This window comes from Diadema antillarum, unplaced genomic scaffold, assembly GCF_040938485.1.
Source record: "Diadema antillarum isolate AM-2024a unplaced genomic scaffold, OU_Dant_1.0 scf00000014, whole genome shotgun sequence".
NCBI lineage: Eukaryota > Metazoa > Echinodermata > Echinoidea > Diadematoida > Diadematidae > Diadema > Diadema antillarum.
In genome coordinates this window covers 1,097,986-1,113,044 of record NW_027270903.1, presented here as the reverse complement: position 1 = coordinate 1,113,044, position 15,059 = coordinate 1,097,986, and positions in this window count along the sequence as shown.

Genomic DNA, 15,059 nt, shown 5'->3' with positions numbered 1-15,059 from the left:
GGGTCATTCGACTCCATCCAATTCGGGGGACTAAACAGATTAAAAGCCCATAAAAATAAAAAAAAACACAAACAAAACATGTAGTGATGTCAAGCGTTTGGACAAAGATGCTATATACAGGACAGTGGCGGATCCAGAGGGGGGCGCAACCGGCGCACGCCCCCCCCTTTAATTTTCGTTAAAAACAAAGAAAATAAAAAGAAAGAAAAACTGAAATGAAACCCGGAAGTGGCACCAGAAATATTAGTCACGCCCCCCCCCCCCCCTTACAGAATTCCTGGATCCGCCCCTGCAGGATCATGCACACGCATTGGTTAACTGAGTTGTGGTATTCATCCAATTCAGGATTTGCATAGAAAACGTACTCATACAAAAATCAAATATGACGTTACTATATCCCACGGGAGGACAAAATCAAGGTTTGTACCAGCCAGGAGGATAAAATTGAAGGACAAGAACAGACAAATTTGGCAGACCTTTTGCTAGGACACACACACACACACATAAAAAAAATATATCATAAGATAATCTGCCAGGGGTCATTATACGTCACATTCACATATCCGTTGAATTTGGTTTCTTTTATAATCATTCGTTTGAATAATAAAAAATGTTTGATGCCAGTTGTTCAAATGAAAATTCTATATTACCACTTGTAACTCTATACAACTATCAAAAATCAAATTGTTCAACAGTACTTATACAAAAAAATAAATAAATAAAATGGTACACTGCATATCATTTCCTTAAGGTTTGAATGAAGTGATATGCGTCGTGCAGTGCTCATTTGGTGTAATCACTCTGCCGAGCAATTCTACATTCAGACAGATACGCCTCTTTTGAGAGGAAATATGCCGAGGTTTTAAAGACCTGACATTATGTACGGTCTTATTATCCGTCAGAGTTACACAAAAAGTTAAATTTGGTGGACCTTTCGTTAAGGAAAAAAATCATTTAACAATCTGTCAGGGGTCATCATTATACGTCACATTTACATTCCCAGTGAAACTTCTTTTCACATATTCCTTTCGGTTTACATAATACAAAACTTTCAATACTAATTAATCCAATTAAAATTATATGTTACCATTTGATACATAGCATCAAAATTGTTCTAAACTAATGACACATACACACACTCACAAAACAAAAATGGTGTATAGTATATAATTATTATATCTATTTAAGAAAAGCATACATATACACATCAAGGATTGGGATATCTGACGATATTATTATGTACCTTAAATTCTTATCATCTGTCAGAGTTGAATAAAGTATATGAATTCAATTGGTCATTTGTTGAAGGGAAAAATCATATCAGAAAAAAAAAATCATTTAAATCTATCAGGGGTTGTTTTATACAGTTGTTCAAGTTAGAATTCTGTGTTATCGGTTGTAACTTTATTCAACTATCAAAGTCAAATTGTTCAGAATTGCAGACACAAAAAAGAAAGAAAAAAAAAACCCAGAAAGATGGTGCACTGCTAACACATATATATCATTATCTAGGGTTTATATGAAGTGAAATGCACGTACAATGCTCGCTTCACTTCCGTGTAATTATTCTACCTATGAGATTCTGCATTCAGACATTTTCATGTGAGGGAGAACATGCCGAGGTTTTGAAGACCTGGCAATAATATATCTTACCATCAGTCAAAATTATATAAAACAGATACATTTAGTGGATCTTTTGTTGAAACAACTGTCATTTGACAGTCTGTCAGGGGTCATTGTACATCACATTCACATATAACGTTGAATCTTAATCTCATTTTCTACTTTTGATTATACAATGCCAAATGGTGCACTGCAAAAACGTGGCATACATACACAATGCTCATCTTTCCCTTGTAATTTAGTTATTCTGCCTAATGATTCAACTTTCAACAAATATGAATCTTTGAGAGAGAACATGCTAGGGTTTTGGAGACCGGGCAATATGTACAATCTCATCATTCATCAGAATTACACAAAACAAAATAAATCTATTAAATCTTTAATTTCAAAGAAGAGAAAAGAAATCACTTTACAGTCTGTCAAAGGTCATTATACATCGCGTTCACATTTCTGTTTCCCTCAAACCTTAATTTCATTTTTTATCATGCATTTTAATGAAACAAAAATATACTGTCGTTCCATTATGCCACGAAACAACCTAAATCATCATTCCAAAATACGCAAAATAAGCTTTTCGCCGTAGCAGAATACAATTGTTATACAAAACCGAAGACTAGGTTCTTTCCGCCAAATAAACAGCTTGTCATGGCTTGAAACATAGGAGGCCAGTATTCATGTTACGCACCTTGTTTCTCGGGTTCCTTCAAAGTAAATTGTTCTCTCAAAAACTAGTCGCTCCTTTCCTTTTTCCAATAGGCTCCATAGACATACATTAGGTGCAGGCTACTTGGGTCTCGAGGTTGCATCTCTACCGTTGACCTCATCCCGGAGATTTTCCACGAACTTTGACTGCTCTGCGATAGGCATCCACACCTTGTCCACGAAAAGCTTACCGGGTTCGCTGTGGGAGAAGTACGCCATCTTGCCTTCCTTCCGTGCCGCAATCAGCGCTGGCATCTGAGCACGCCGAGACATGCGGATCCGATGTGGAAGATCCTGTGTAATGTACATGCTGGTGCCTTTCAAATTTTTAGCATTTTTGAGGATTTTTTCCTTGTCCGGGAAGCGCACATAGCGAGCCTTGATCGGTCGAGGCTTGTTCTTGGCAGGCACTCTGTGAATGCGTTGATATTCAATTCCATCCACCTCGTTCGCAGACATTTTGAGGGAGTTAATGAGAAACTCATGCATTACTTGTTGGGTGTCCTCCTCCCCTTGCGCGCCTTTCTCCGGGATGCCAAGAAAGACGAGATTCTCCCGCGCCACATAGGTAGAAAGTCTGTCTATCTCTTCCTGAAGGCTTGTTTCGTTTTCTCTCAGTTTCGCCTCCAACGTTTTTACTTTTGTTTTCAGCTCCTCTGTTTCTTTCCCCTGGAACGTGATGGCTTCCTTAAGCTCAGCGAACTTTAAGTCCATTCGCTTAACTTGTTTTTCCAATTTCAGTTCCAGGACTTCGAAACGTTCCTCAATTTTATCTAGCTGCCTGTCCATCAGCTGCCGGATGCTAGGTAGCAGGCTCGCCTCCGGGCTGCACTGTAAAAAATTTGTTTAGTTTCTAAACACCTAACTAAACACTTTTCTGTGACAGTTTAAAAACACTGCGACGCGTTTATATATTAAACATGTTTAGAAACTAAACACATGCTGTGTTTATTTTCAGCACACCCTAGGTGTTTATCACACACACATGTTTATGTTTTAAACGGTTCTGATGTTTAAAAACTAAACACCTGCTCTGTTTATAGCCTAAACACCAAACGTTTACACCATAATCACTCACAGTGTTTAAATACTGAACACCGCACATTCACATAATCACCCACAATGTTTAAGATCTAAACACTGAACCAAAAAATAAACATGACGCACTGTTTACTATGTAAACACTGCGACATGTTTATTCGCTGTGACAGATTAAAAACACTGCGACATGTTTATTTGCCATTTTAGTGTTTATTCTCAGAACACATGTCTGATTTTTAGATCGATCACAAAATTGCATACACTAAACATGTGACATGTTTACATATTAAACATCGCAATTTCTCAGTGTTTATATGATACATGTTTACACCTTATACATGCTGAGTGTTTATATGAGACATGTTTACACATCATACATGGTAATTTCCACGTGTTTATACGAGACATGTTTACACATCATACATTCATACATGCTAATTTATACGTGTTTAAATGAGACATCATCATGCATGTTAATTCCCATGTATTTATTAGTGTACAGTGGATTGTTTCCACATTTTTTTTTTTTTTTTTTTGTGCATGGAATGGGATAAACGCATAACATTATATAGAATTTACCCAGTATGTACCAAATCATCAGCACACTTACATCGCATAATACCTGGGAAGACCTGGGTTAGCTTTCACAAACATTTTGGCTACAAGAGGCAAAGGCAATTCTCTGAATGCAAGTTATCAAAACATCAGTCAAACTTGGGCAATATCTAATGAACAATATTAGTAAGTTAAAATCCTTTAAAGGGGAAATCGAGTCCAATAAATAAGATAGTCTGATAAAGAAGAGTAACGTTTAACAGTAAAAATTTGAATGAAATCGGATGAAAAATAAGGAAGTTATAAAATTTTGAAGTTTTGCTAATTTCTGCAAAGTAGTTAAAAGTGGATATGAATATGCAAATAAGTGAGTTGACCATGCCATAACCTCACAATTTTTCATTGATCGTATACAAAAAAAAAATGATGAAATTCAATGTTTATGTCAATGAAATGTGAAACATTATGGTATTGCTGGTTGAATAACTTCAGAAAAGTGATCAGTTAGGTATATCAGGACTTGAGCCTTGGGAATAATTGCGTTTGAATGAAAAACTTGAAATTAAGTAAGTTGTGAGGGAATGACATGCCCACGTTGCCATTTGCATATTCATATCAACCATTCAAGAACTGTTTCCTCAAAAATTAGCGAAACTTCAAAATGTCATAACTTCCTTATTTTACATCCGATTTCGATCAAAATTTTACCAATGAACTCTTGATACATGTATTTAACTCTTTCTTATCAGACTAACATGTATTTGGACTGGATTTCCCCTTTAAATATTGCCATGTTTTGCTATACGACACCATACTGAGTTAATGCAAGATACCTGGGAGTCACTGGCCTGTACACGAAGACGTAAATGAAATTCTCTCCTATACACATAGTAAAATTTGTATATGCAGGAAATGGCACACAACTCATTTTGGAGAAAAAAATGTAATGTAATTCTTGGCCTACTTTCAAGAATTGCCGTCTTTCTACTGTATTCAGAACTTATTCACAGTATTGTAAAACAAATTAATAAACTTGTTGATTGTGAATTGCAACTCGACGCTTCGGAAGCTTGACATGTATGTAACACCTCCAGGAACATAACTGCAGTCTGTGAACAAATACATGCCGACCTTAAAGATTGCATCAATTATTGGCAAAGTGCTTTGGGGTGTACCCGAACCAGATTAGGCTCACGGCAAATTATACCATGCACAACACTATGGTCGTATTGGTACTGATCAGGGAGTGTAGATGATGCACTCCGTCATAAAGAGACCAAAAAAAAAAAAAAAAAAAAAAAAAGGTTTTCACTGTATTTAGCCTGTGGTGAACATCTGCACTCCCTGATCAGTACCAATAATGGAACTTAAATACATACATGATATTGTTCTTTTCACTGCGACGATCACTGAAAGTACATGTAGGCTAACAGTACTGTATGGATTTTTCACTTTTGCTATTTTGAGAGAAATATTAGAATGTTAGTGGATATCAAGGGGTGAGTGAGAAAAAACTTCTACGTTGCTAGAACCTTGGAGAAAGAAGTCAAACTCAATGGGTATACATGAATAGTCTATTAGAGTCTAATCAGTCTCATCATACTCCACATAATCATGGTATGGAGGGCTACTTTCAATCTCGACACAGCAGAATTTTTGGTAAAGACAAGAGGATATGAACAAAGAAAAAATAAAGCATTGCAACTGGAGGCGGGAGGGTATGCAAGGCTGTCATGAACACGCGATGTGATCAGCAGGACTCCTCCCTTGTCAATTTGTCAGTCAGTTGCAAGACTCCTCCCTATTCTTCATACATGTTGTACTACATTTCTAATACTTCTCTCCATGTCACCGATTTCAAGAATATCTCAGAAAGAAAATATTAACTACCGGATACTGCATTTCCTATCAGGTCTACAAGAAAATTGCAAAGAATTCCAAACAAATGCAACTACTGGCCTCTTATTTGCGTCCAATATCTGCTGATTGTATTGGAAGCACCTTAGGGGGAAAAAATGAAATGGCTGATATTTTGATTTGATTTGTTTTGATTTTTATATTCCTTTTTGCACAAGAATATAACAGAAAGCCAATCGAACAAAGTTCTTGAGTAATATCGTAACAGTGAATTACAAGGACATTGGTTAATGAATAAAATGAAGTGAATAAAACTGTTTTTCTTAATAGTGCAAAACGATTTCGAGAGAGTGTCTTTACATATTAGATAAAATTACAATTTTACGTACCAGCTGTTAAAAAAAAAGACAATTACACATATCTATGAGCAATAAGAATGCAGGTGACCATTATCGTAAGCACAGAGGAAATATAGAATCGCTTTGTTTTGGATATCCCTGCCATTTCAAAACCAATTTTCATCAAAAAAGCATTGAATTCATCTTCGAATTATATAGGCCCCCTACCTTCATATTTCTTTAGAGGTTCGTCATTATGTAATACACACACGCATTTACACACACAAGGAGAACTGAAGCCCCATCGCATACAAAACCCTATCATCCTCCATATGATTTACTTTATTCTAGTATACAGGTTTAGATGCACACTGTCAGTGAAGAAAAAAAAAACAATAGAAAGGTTGCTCTAACAGGTGGGATGCCTCCTAATAGGTCTGTAGTGCATCATGACGATGTGAGACATCACATGGCTAGCGGGAAAAAGATTATTAACATTCAAAATTATTACCGGTATCCATGGTTCATTTCCTTCATATGGCATGTAGGCCTATAGATATACTGTATATCAGTATATCTTGCGATGTCCTTGTAATCCTCAGATGTTTGCACTTTTAGACGGGTTGTATAGAAGTAAGCGCATGCATCTTTCAGTCTAATCCAGACAGGTTTGGCGTGATCCCTGATCAATTCTTCCATGACGTACTGGTGCTGGTAAAAAGAAATGATTACACAAGGAAAACAAATCAGGTGGCTTTGCAATACAATGGACTTAACTGCTCCCATAGATTCTGAAAATGAATGGATAGCAAAGAAGTTGACTGAATCCATAAGCAAGTTCAAATGAAAAGGAATGACAGAATCCCTTCATCACATTAGCACTTAGTGTCTTGCGTCAGTTTTTACTTACTTTGCTGAATTTTCTGGAAATAATTCAAGTCTTTTTGTTGTTACTGTTGATTCTTTCTTATTCATCATCATTATCAAGCAGAGTTACGACCATTACTGTATCCTTTGTCTCTTGGGTGAAGATTTTCACATCTGTAATTTACACTTTCAACAGTATTTGCAATTTGCAATAAATAAATTTTCCATATTTATTTTAGCTAATGGATTGGATTCAGGAGTCAGGAGTAGGTAATTCCCCCCCCCCCCAAAAAAAAAAAAAACCCAAACAAACAAATAGAAGAACTTAAAGCATCTAAAATCTGCATTTCATAGAAACTCATTTACATGCCCTTTAAGTACATAATATTCATTGATTTGGCTCTGCAATTTTGAGTAGACTACTTACTTGATTTCCACTTTCCACATTGGTAGTATACAGTGATGTACTATCCCCAGTTGATTTACTCTGCTGACTGCACCATGCCTCGTTCTCTGCCAGCAGAGGTAATGTCTTGCAGAATTTATACAGTCGTCAGGACATCATCGTCACCCACTTTGGTGCCATCGGCATCCCTTTCCAAGACATCCTAATGGGCTTTACATTCAATTTTCACCACCTGTTGAGTTATGAAGAATTTACAGGGAATAAAACTGAATTTCACTCAAAATATAGAGTCTAGTCACTAACTCATCGTCATTCACATGAAAGATACTTCATAACTTCGTAAAATTAAAGATACAGTGAGTTTGCCCGCTTGGCCGAGTTTACCCATAACTACGGTACCGGTAATCTGTAGAGTGTAGGCCTATTGTATTGATTGTAACGTTAACAACACTAACACGTTACAGTTAGAGCGTTCCCCGTTCTAACGTTAGATTTAGAAATAGAAAACTAAAACAAACGAGCAAAATCTTTAAGGGCGTAGCCTATTTCTACGCCTACTACAGTTCTACATTACACGAGGGCAATTTTGCAATAAATCTTGTTATTCACCGACTTAGCAGACTTAGCAGACTTACCGCTTTCATGCAGACCGGCCAGGCTGGAACTTTATCGCTTCGACGCCATTTCACTCAAAATATAGAGTCTAGTCACTGACTCATCGTCATTCACATGAAAGATACTTCATAACTTCGTAAAATTAAAGATACAGTGAGTTTGCCCGCTTGGCCGAGTTTACCCATAACTACGGTACCGGTAATCTGTAGAGTGTAGGCCTATTGTATTACACTAACACGTTACAGTTAGAGCGTTCCCCGTTCTAACGTTAGATTTAGAAATAGAAAACTAAAACAAACGAGCAAAATCTTTAAGGGCGTAGCCTATTTCTACGCCTACTACAGTTCTACATTACACGAGGGCAATTTTGCAATAAATCTTGTTATTCACCGACTTAGCAGACTTAGCAGACTTACCGCTTTCATGCAGACCGGCCAGGCTGGAACTTTATCGCTTCGACGCCATCTTTTTTTTAGCTAGATCCGCTCCTTTATGCAGTACAACGTTAACAGTCAGTGCTGTCGATCGAGTCGTATTGTACAGTGTAGTGGACGATACCAAGCCTAGAACAAATGCGCACGTACTGTAGGCCTACGCACATCACGCTGCTAGGGCAGCACCGTACCAGCCAGCCAATCAGACAGATCTATCCGTACAGGTACGTACGCGCACATCTCCTTTCCCGCCAATTGTGCAGGGCACCACTGCGTGCGTTGTGGCCGGCCGCGGCCGTCATGTCACATGTGCTGCTGACTTGTAGAGTACGAGTATCACAGTGTTTATGTTAAACATGTGCGGTGTTTAGAACGTGTTTACGAGGCGTTCTAAATGTAAACGCGTCTGTTTACCCTGACAGTAGAAGTGTTTAGGCCTAACCAACAAACATTTGGGTAATGCCCTAAACCATGAACGAAATCATTAACAAAGGCGACTACCATTTTTTTCTAGCAGTTAAAATATAGGACTGTACATGCGAAACAAAAATTTAAATTTATTACAGTTGTATTACATATTTTTAGGTTATCCTTTTTCCTTATTGATTAGGCATTTCCATGAAAGGCCTAAAACATGAATTATTTCATAGTGCATCTTGATGTCGTAACAGTTTCCACTTTCTCGTGATAAAAGGAAACTACGAAATTGCAATTCACACGCCATTTCCAACACTTCTCCATAATATATATGGACATATTGAGATTAACATAGCGTGACCAGAATAAACACTCCAACTAAACACTCCAAGCTAAACACTTTAACTCTCAATACTTTACACGTGCTATACACACCGGGTGTTTAGATGTTAAACAAAGTGTTTAGATTTTTAACGCTGTGTTTAGTTCATAAACATGTCGCATGTCGCATTTTTTACAGTGTGGGCGGCGTTCCAGTATCTGGCCGTTGACGCTTCGCTGCCCCTTTCCCGCTATTTCTTGGGTTACTCATGCTTGTAGAATACTATTGGGTTGCGGGGTATCGGGAGAGAGCTCAAAAAAAAAAATGCGTGTTCACTCGACGAGCATCAGCTGCAGTGATGTTTAGTGATGTTTAGGCCTACGTGTATAGTAACAATTAGGTATTAGGTATATTATGTGTCTGTGTTCACATTACGTGTTGACATGTATTTTTTGAATGATGTTCTAATCCGTGTTACAATTATCATTCTTGTATATGGAAGAACACATTATACAAGAATCCGGCATCAATATGATAGAGGGCACTTTCATCAATAGTTCCACGCGTTGAACTGCAGGTATTTCATGCAATCACTGCCAGGACGAACAAGCATACGTTTTCGTCCAAGGATACATACAAATACATAATTTTGCAGTAAATCTGCAATAGCTCTAGTCTTACCACTGCATGTGTCGACGTTCTGCAGAAGGTACCCGGATGTAAGCGTCATGTCCAGCCCTGGCTCCCCGCACCCGGCATGGTTTGTTACCGAAGGGTCCCTGACAGCTCCCTCCACGACCCGGATGTTGGCGCTCCCAAATGACTGAAAGGTGGCCGTCTCGTAGACATCGGGTTTTTGCTTCCATGTGATGGGAACGAGAATTTGGATTTCACCCCAGTACAGACTTCTTTTTGTTGCTTCAAAGAGAATCCCTGAGCCTTTCTTAAATGTTTCCTGATAAGATAAGATAGATACAGCACGATATTTTCATGACAATTCCTTCTTCGCTATGAAATTTCTGTATAATTGTAATACTGTATACGGTATATATACATATTATTATAACACACGCTCTGCAATATACTGTATACGTAATACGTGATGATATAATCACATATTATTTTCGAATGTATCAAATTTGCTTTTTGCGTTGTATTTTAGGGCGAGTTGGTTTGAGTTGTTTCATTTTATCACGGACTGACATGGGGACGGGGGGGGGGGGGTGAGACTCAGAATCTAACAACAGGGAAGGTTTCTTTAGTTTTTAACATCATGCCAATAATTGAGACGGTTTTATGCCACGTTTTTATACGATTGTTCTATTCATTTTGACCTTGCATGCATGTTCAGTTATTTATGTTTTTTATCATGTACTACTTCGTGTTCTCTCTCTCTCTCTCCCTCTCTCTCTCTCTCTCTCTCTCCCTCTCTCTCTCTCTCTCTCTCTATATATATATATATATGCTCCTAGATGGGTCATTTGGAAGACATTTCCATTTGTTTTATATGCAAATTTTTATATACATGTTCAATGGCAGTTTACGCAATGGAGACACGAAAATTGTCTCCCTAATGACCAGTTGTCTCCCTAATGAAGACACTTCCCCCCAATATGTCTCCCTAAGGTGCCAACTAGGGATATATATATATATATGTATATATAATTATGTATATATATATATATATATATATATATATATATATATATTATATATTGTATTTGTCATTAATGCTTCGTCATTTGTATGTACAAATCACGTACTGAATTTTCTGTAATGTTTTTTATTGCACGAGTAAAATGAAATGAATTTAATTGAATTGAATTGTGATGCCCAAATCGTTTCTGTTATGCCGGTCGTCCATGAATGCGTTTGTTTCTGTCATTAAAGGAGAAATACATAAAATGTTACACATTCACCTCAAAGCATACAAAGAATAAAACGATCGAAACAATAAAACGATATGAAGAAAATACTTCAACGTCTACATGGTGGACAATGTTAGAAGGAAATAAGTCATATTCTCCCTACAACCGGGCAAAACAAACAAGATTTATCTAAATGAGCAAGACTAGTTATGATTCAAATGAATAGGTGTCTTCGAATTGGAGATGGAAGGCTACTGTATCACTTTGGCCCTTTGTAACAAAACAAAAGCAACAATTTATAACAAACAGACAGACAAACAAGCAAAAAACCCCAAACAACATTAAATTCAACACAAAGCAGGGTTTCGCCTGTTTGTTCGAGATTTGGATTGTGAAATATTATAGCCCCGTATCTGGTGAGGTTTTATAAGAGCAGTGAATATTTATAATAATGATAATAATAATAATTAGGTCTTATTTATCCATGATAGCCTCTTCAGTGTTGCCACTGCTCTACCAGAGGGCCCTGCCATTATTATTACCCCAGCGTTGCCAGGTACCCATTTATACACCTGGGTCGAGAGGGACATGGAGGGTAAAAACATCTTGTCCAAGGACGTAAGCACTGGGCGGGAATCGAACTCGGGTCCTCCGATAGGAAGTCGAGAGTCTTATCCACTATGCCACAGCGCCCCCACTAGAGATTTTATAATTTCGTGAGAATACTCAGGAATTTAAGCATAACGAAATGAACTGGAATATAATTCTGGAGAGATTTTGTAGTTTTTTATCGTGATTTTTTAGCAGTCTATCTCGAACACTTTTTTTTTCAGAATAGTGTGACTAGGTGTGTCTTTAGAGTCCCTCTTTTAGTTCTTAAAATACCCTGCACACACTCTTCACTTCCAACTCTAATAACTTTAGAAAGGATGATGCTACTGCTTTGAAAGTTGGCATTTATCATGGACAGAATGTGTTGATAGAACATGCTCAATTTCAGCTTAATCTAATAATCCCTTCATTGTCGTTAAACCAGTGGTTTTCATCCTGTTTGTTGTCCCATTCATTGCACAGGTAGCACGGCTTGGTAAAGACTAAAGCGCTTGAATAGACACTGTACTTCAGAGCCTCTTTTCTCAGTTCACACTTTTCTGCAGTGTGTGCTTTCTTTCCAATATTTAGATAGATTAGGAGAGTCCATTTGATTTGAGTTATACACCATTTTAAAGCATATTTTCTGCTCTTTCAGAATATGCTCTTAACTAAAGTCCATGTCTAGCGACTTTTTGTTTGTTTTGTGGTGCAGGGTTACATATAGAACGGGTATTCTTTTATATCATTATTCAAAAAATTCCAGTAAGTTGTGCCAGTATAAATAAATGTGTTCTTAGCAAGAATCATTCGAAAAGAGGTCAATGAAGTTCATTGGAACGTCGAGTAGGATACTCATGGAATGATTGATTTCTTGGAAACATAAAATCGAAAATGGACTGTAGTGAGTTGTTGCTGTACAAATTGCCCCAAAATAAATAAAAAACAAATATTTGATTTTTAACAGCTTATTGATAACAAATTTGTGTGGGAGGGTATGGAGGGATAACAGATGACACAGAGAGCTTCCCTTTGCAGAAGTGATACTCTATCCTTTAGGTTCTGGTGAGTGTTGCCCCATATTCAAACACATAATTAAGATAAGGCAATATCAAAGAGATTATAACACAAGAGGGCGTAGTCCAGTGGGGAGGCAGCCGCGCGAGGGAGCTGCCATTTCCCGTTGTGGGAGCCGCCATTGCACGGATCCTGGCAGCGCACTGTTTAATGCGCTCGACTTGAATATTCGGCGCAGTGACCTTGCGTTGTTTTATTGTGTCGTCACAATGGTCATGTTTAAGCGTCATAATGGTGCTGAGGTTGTTTGATTTTATGGCTTGAGTGGGAATGTACGCGAAACAAACGTCATAATGCTCAAGTACTGTCTAGTCTACACCCAAGTTCCCACTCTTTATTTTGCGAACAACAAAAAGGTCTGGACTCTACCAAATGGTTCAAATGATATGATACCATCGTAAAAACTAATATTCAAACAAATAAACACATTGAGATTCTGAAAATGAAAATGTGTAATGAAGAATAACATATCATTCCAGATATGATATGAGAAGATATGACTTGAACGTAGACTTAGATCCAGTGCCAGGAGCTGAGTGTGCGCTCCCTCTTCAATTTTGGACGCACTATTTGTACGCACGCGTATGGCGACTACTTACTCTATAGGTATAATCTCTTTGGGCAATATCAATGACGAATATAACGTAAGTAATGATTTTTGAGGGATATACAGTATCACTCTATTTATAACGCCTATATAACGAGAGATTATATGGCAAAAATAGTCAATAATATAACTTCCAGGAAAGTTTGTCATCAACAATAATTCCGAAGAATTTAAAATGTGAAACTCTTTCTAGATGAAAATCATCTAAAACTCTAGCTGCACTCAAAGTGTCAACAGTATTACTAAAAATCATGTATTTCGTTTTTTGAGGCATTCAACAATAATTTATTGGCTCTTACCCCACTTTGTATAATACAAAATTCACTTTTTGAACAAAAAAATGATATCATTGTGGGCTAAAAAATACATTGGTATCGTCAGCAAAGTGAATAAAGGAAAATACTTCAGATGCCTGACAAAGTTCATTGATATAAACAATAAGCCGAAACTGTTGGAAATGTTCATGATGAAGTCCCTAAAGTATTACTCGTTCACCATATTAGGATTGGTCATTACCTCTAAGACTTGGGTGCTGTTCGGTATTCCGAAGGTTCGCTATTCCGAAGGTTCGTTATTCCGGAGGGTCGTTAATCCGAAACACGCAAATTCCCTATACCTACAGGTTCGTTAATCCGAAAATGAAAAAGGGTTCGTTAATCCCGGCGAAAATTTGTGGCGTTATTCCGAAGGTTCGTAATTCCGAAGATTGGTCAATCCGAAAATGAAATTCGGAACAACGAACCTTCGGAATAATGAACCTTAGGAATAAAGAGCCTTCGGGATATCGAACCTTTGGAATAACGAGCTGTAACCCAAGATTTTATAGTGTAAATGGGCCGCAGGGGTGGGTGCGTTGGGTGCATGGGTTACTGGTCAGCGCCAGCATGCATTGGTGAGCCGCTTTCACTTTGCCATTCGGTTTTAGTCTGAAATGTATTCATTACAGAGCTTAAACATGATCGCCTTGTTCGAGTATCAAAAAATATTTTAAAGGGATCGTATAGTTTTGGTTGAGACCTAAGTTCAGGTTTCTGACATTTTTAGGTGAGATAATGAGAAACCTCTTATGAAATATGAAAGAGCATGAAATTCTATGAGGAATTCAATGTTTATTTGATGAAAATTGGTTTTGAAATGGCCGAGGTATCCAAAAAAGAGTGATTCTAATAAAGTGTGGGACCCACACTTTATTACGATCGCTTTGTTTTACTTTGTTTTTGGAAGTTCCAGTCATTCCAAACCCGATTTTCATCAAATAAACTTTGAATTCCTCTTAAAATGGTATGCTCTATACTATATCATAAGTATTTTCTTGGTATCTCGCAAAAAGTTAGAACCCCAATTCTCATTTCCACCAATACTGTACTATCCCTTTAATATTGCTGAAAAGCTTAGAAGAAAAGAAAGGAATGAAAGGGTTTACTGAAGGTATGTTTCAGAAGGCACACTCGTCGAAGGACGGGAGGATTTACCATCTAGACACTAAGTGTACTTAAATACGTGTAAGTGCGCCGTTAGGGAGGAAAATTTTGCATTTTTTCAGTTATGAAACTGGAAAATGTTTAGACAAGAAAAATGCCTTTATTGCTCAATTTAGTCTTTAAATTAGCGATTAATTGTTATCTTTCAGGGAGCCCCCGCCCCCATTTCCGGCGCCCTTGCTCAAAAGGATTCTTCCTGCTCTGTTTCAGTAGTTGATTGACAAGTTATTCAGATGTGGATTCCTGTAAATAGCATGT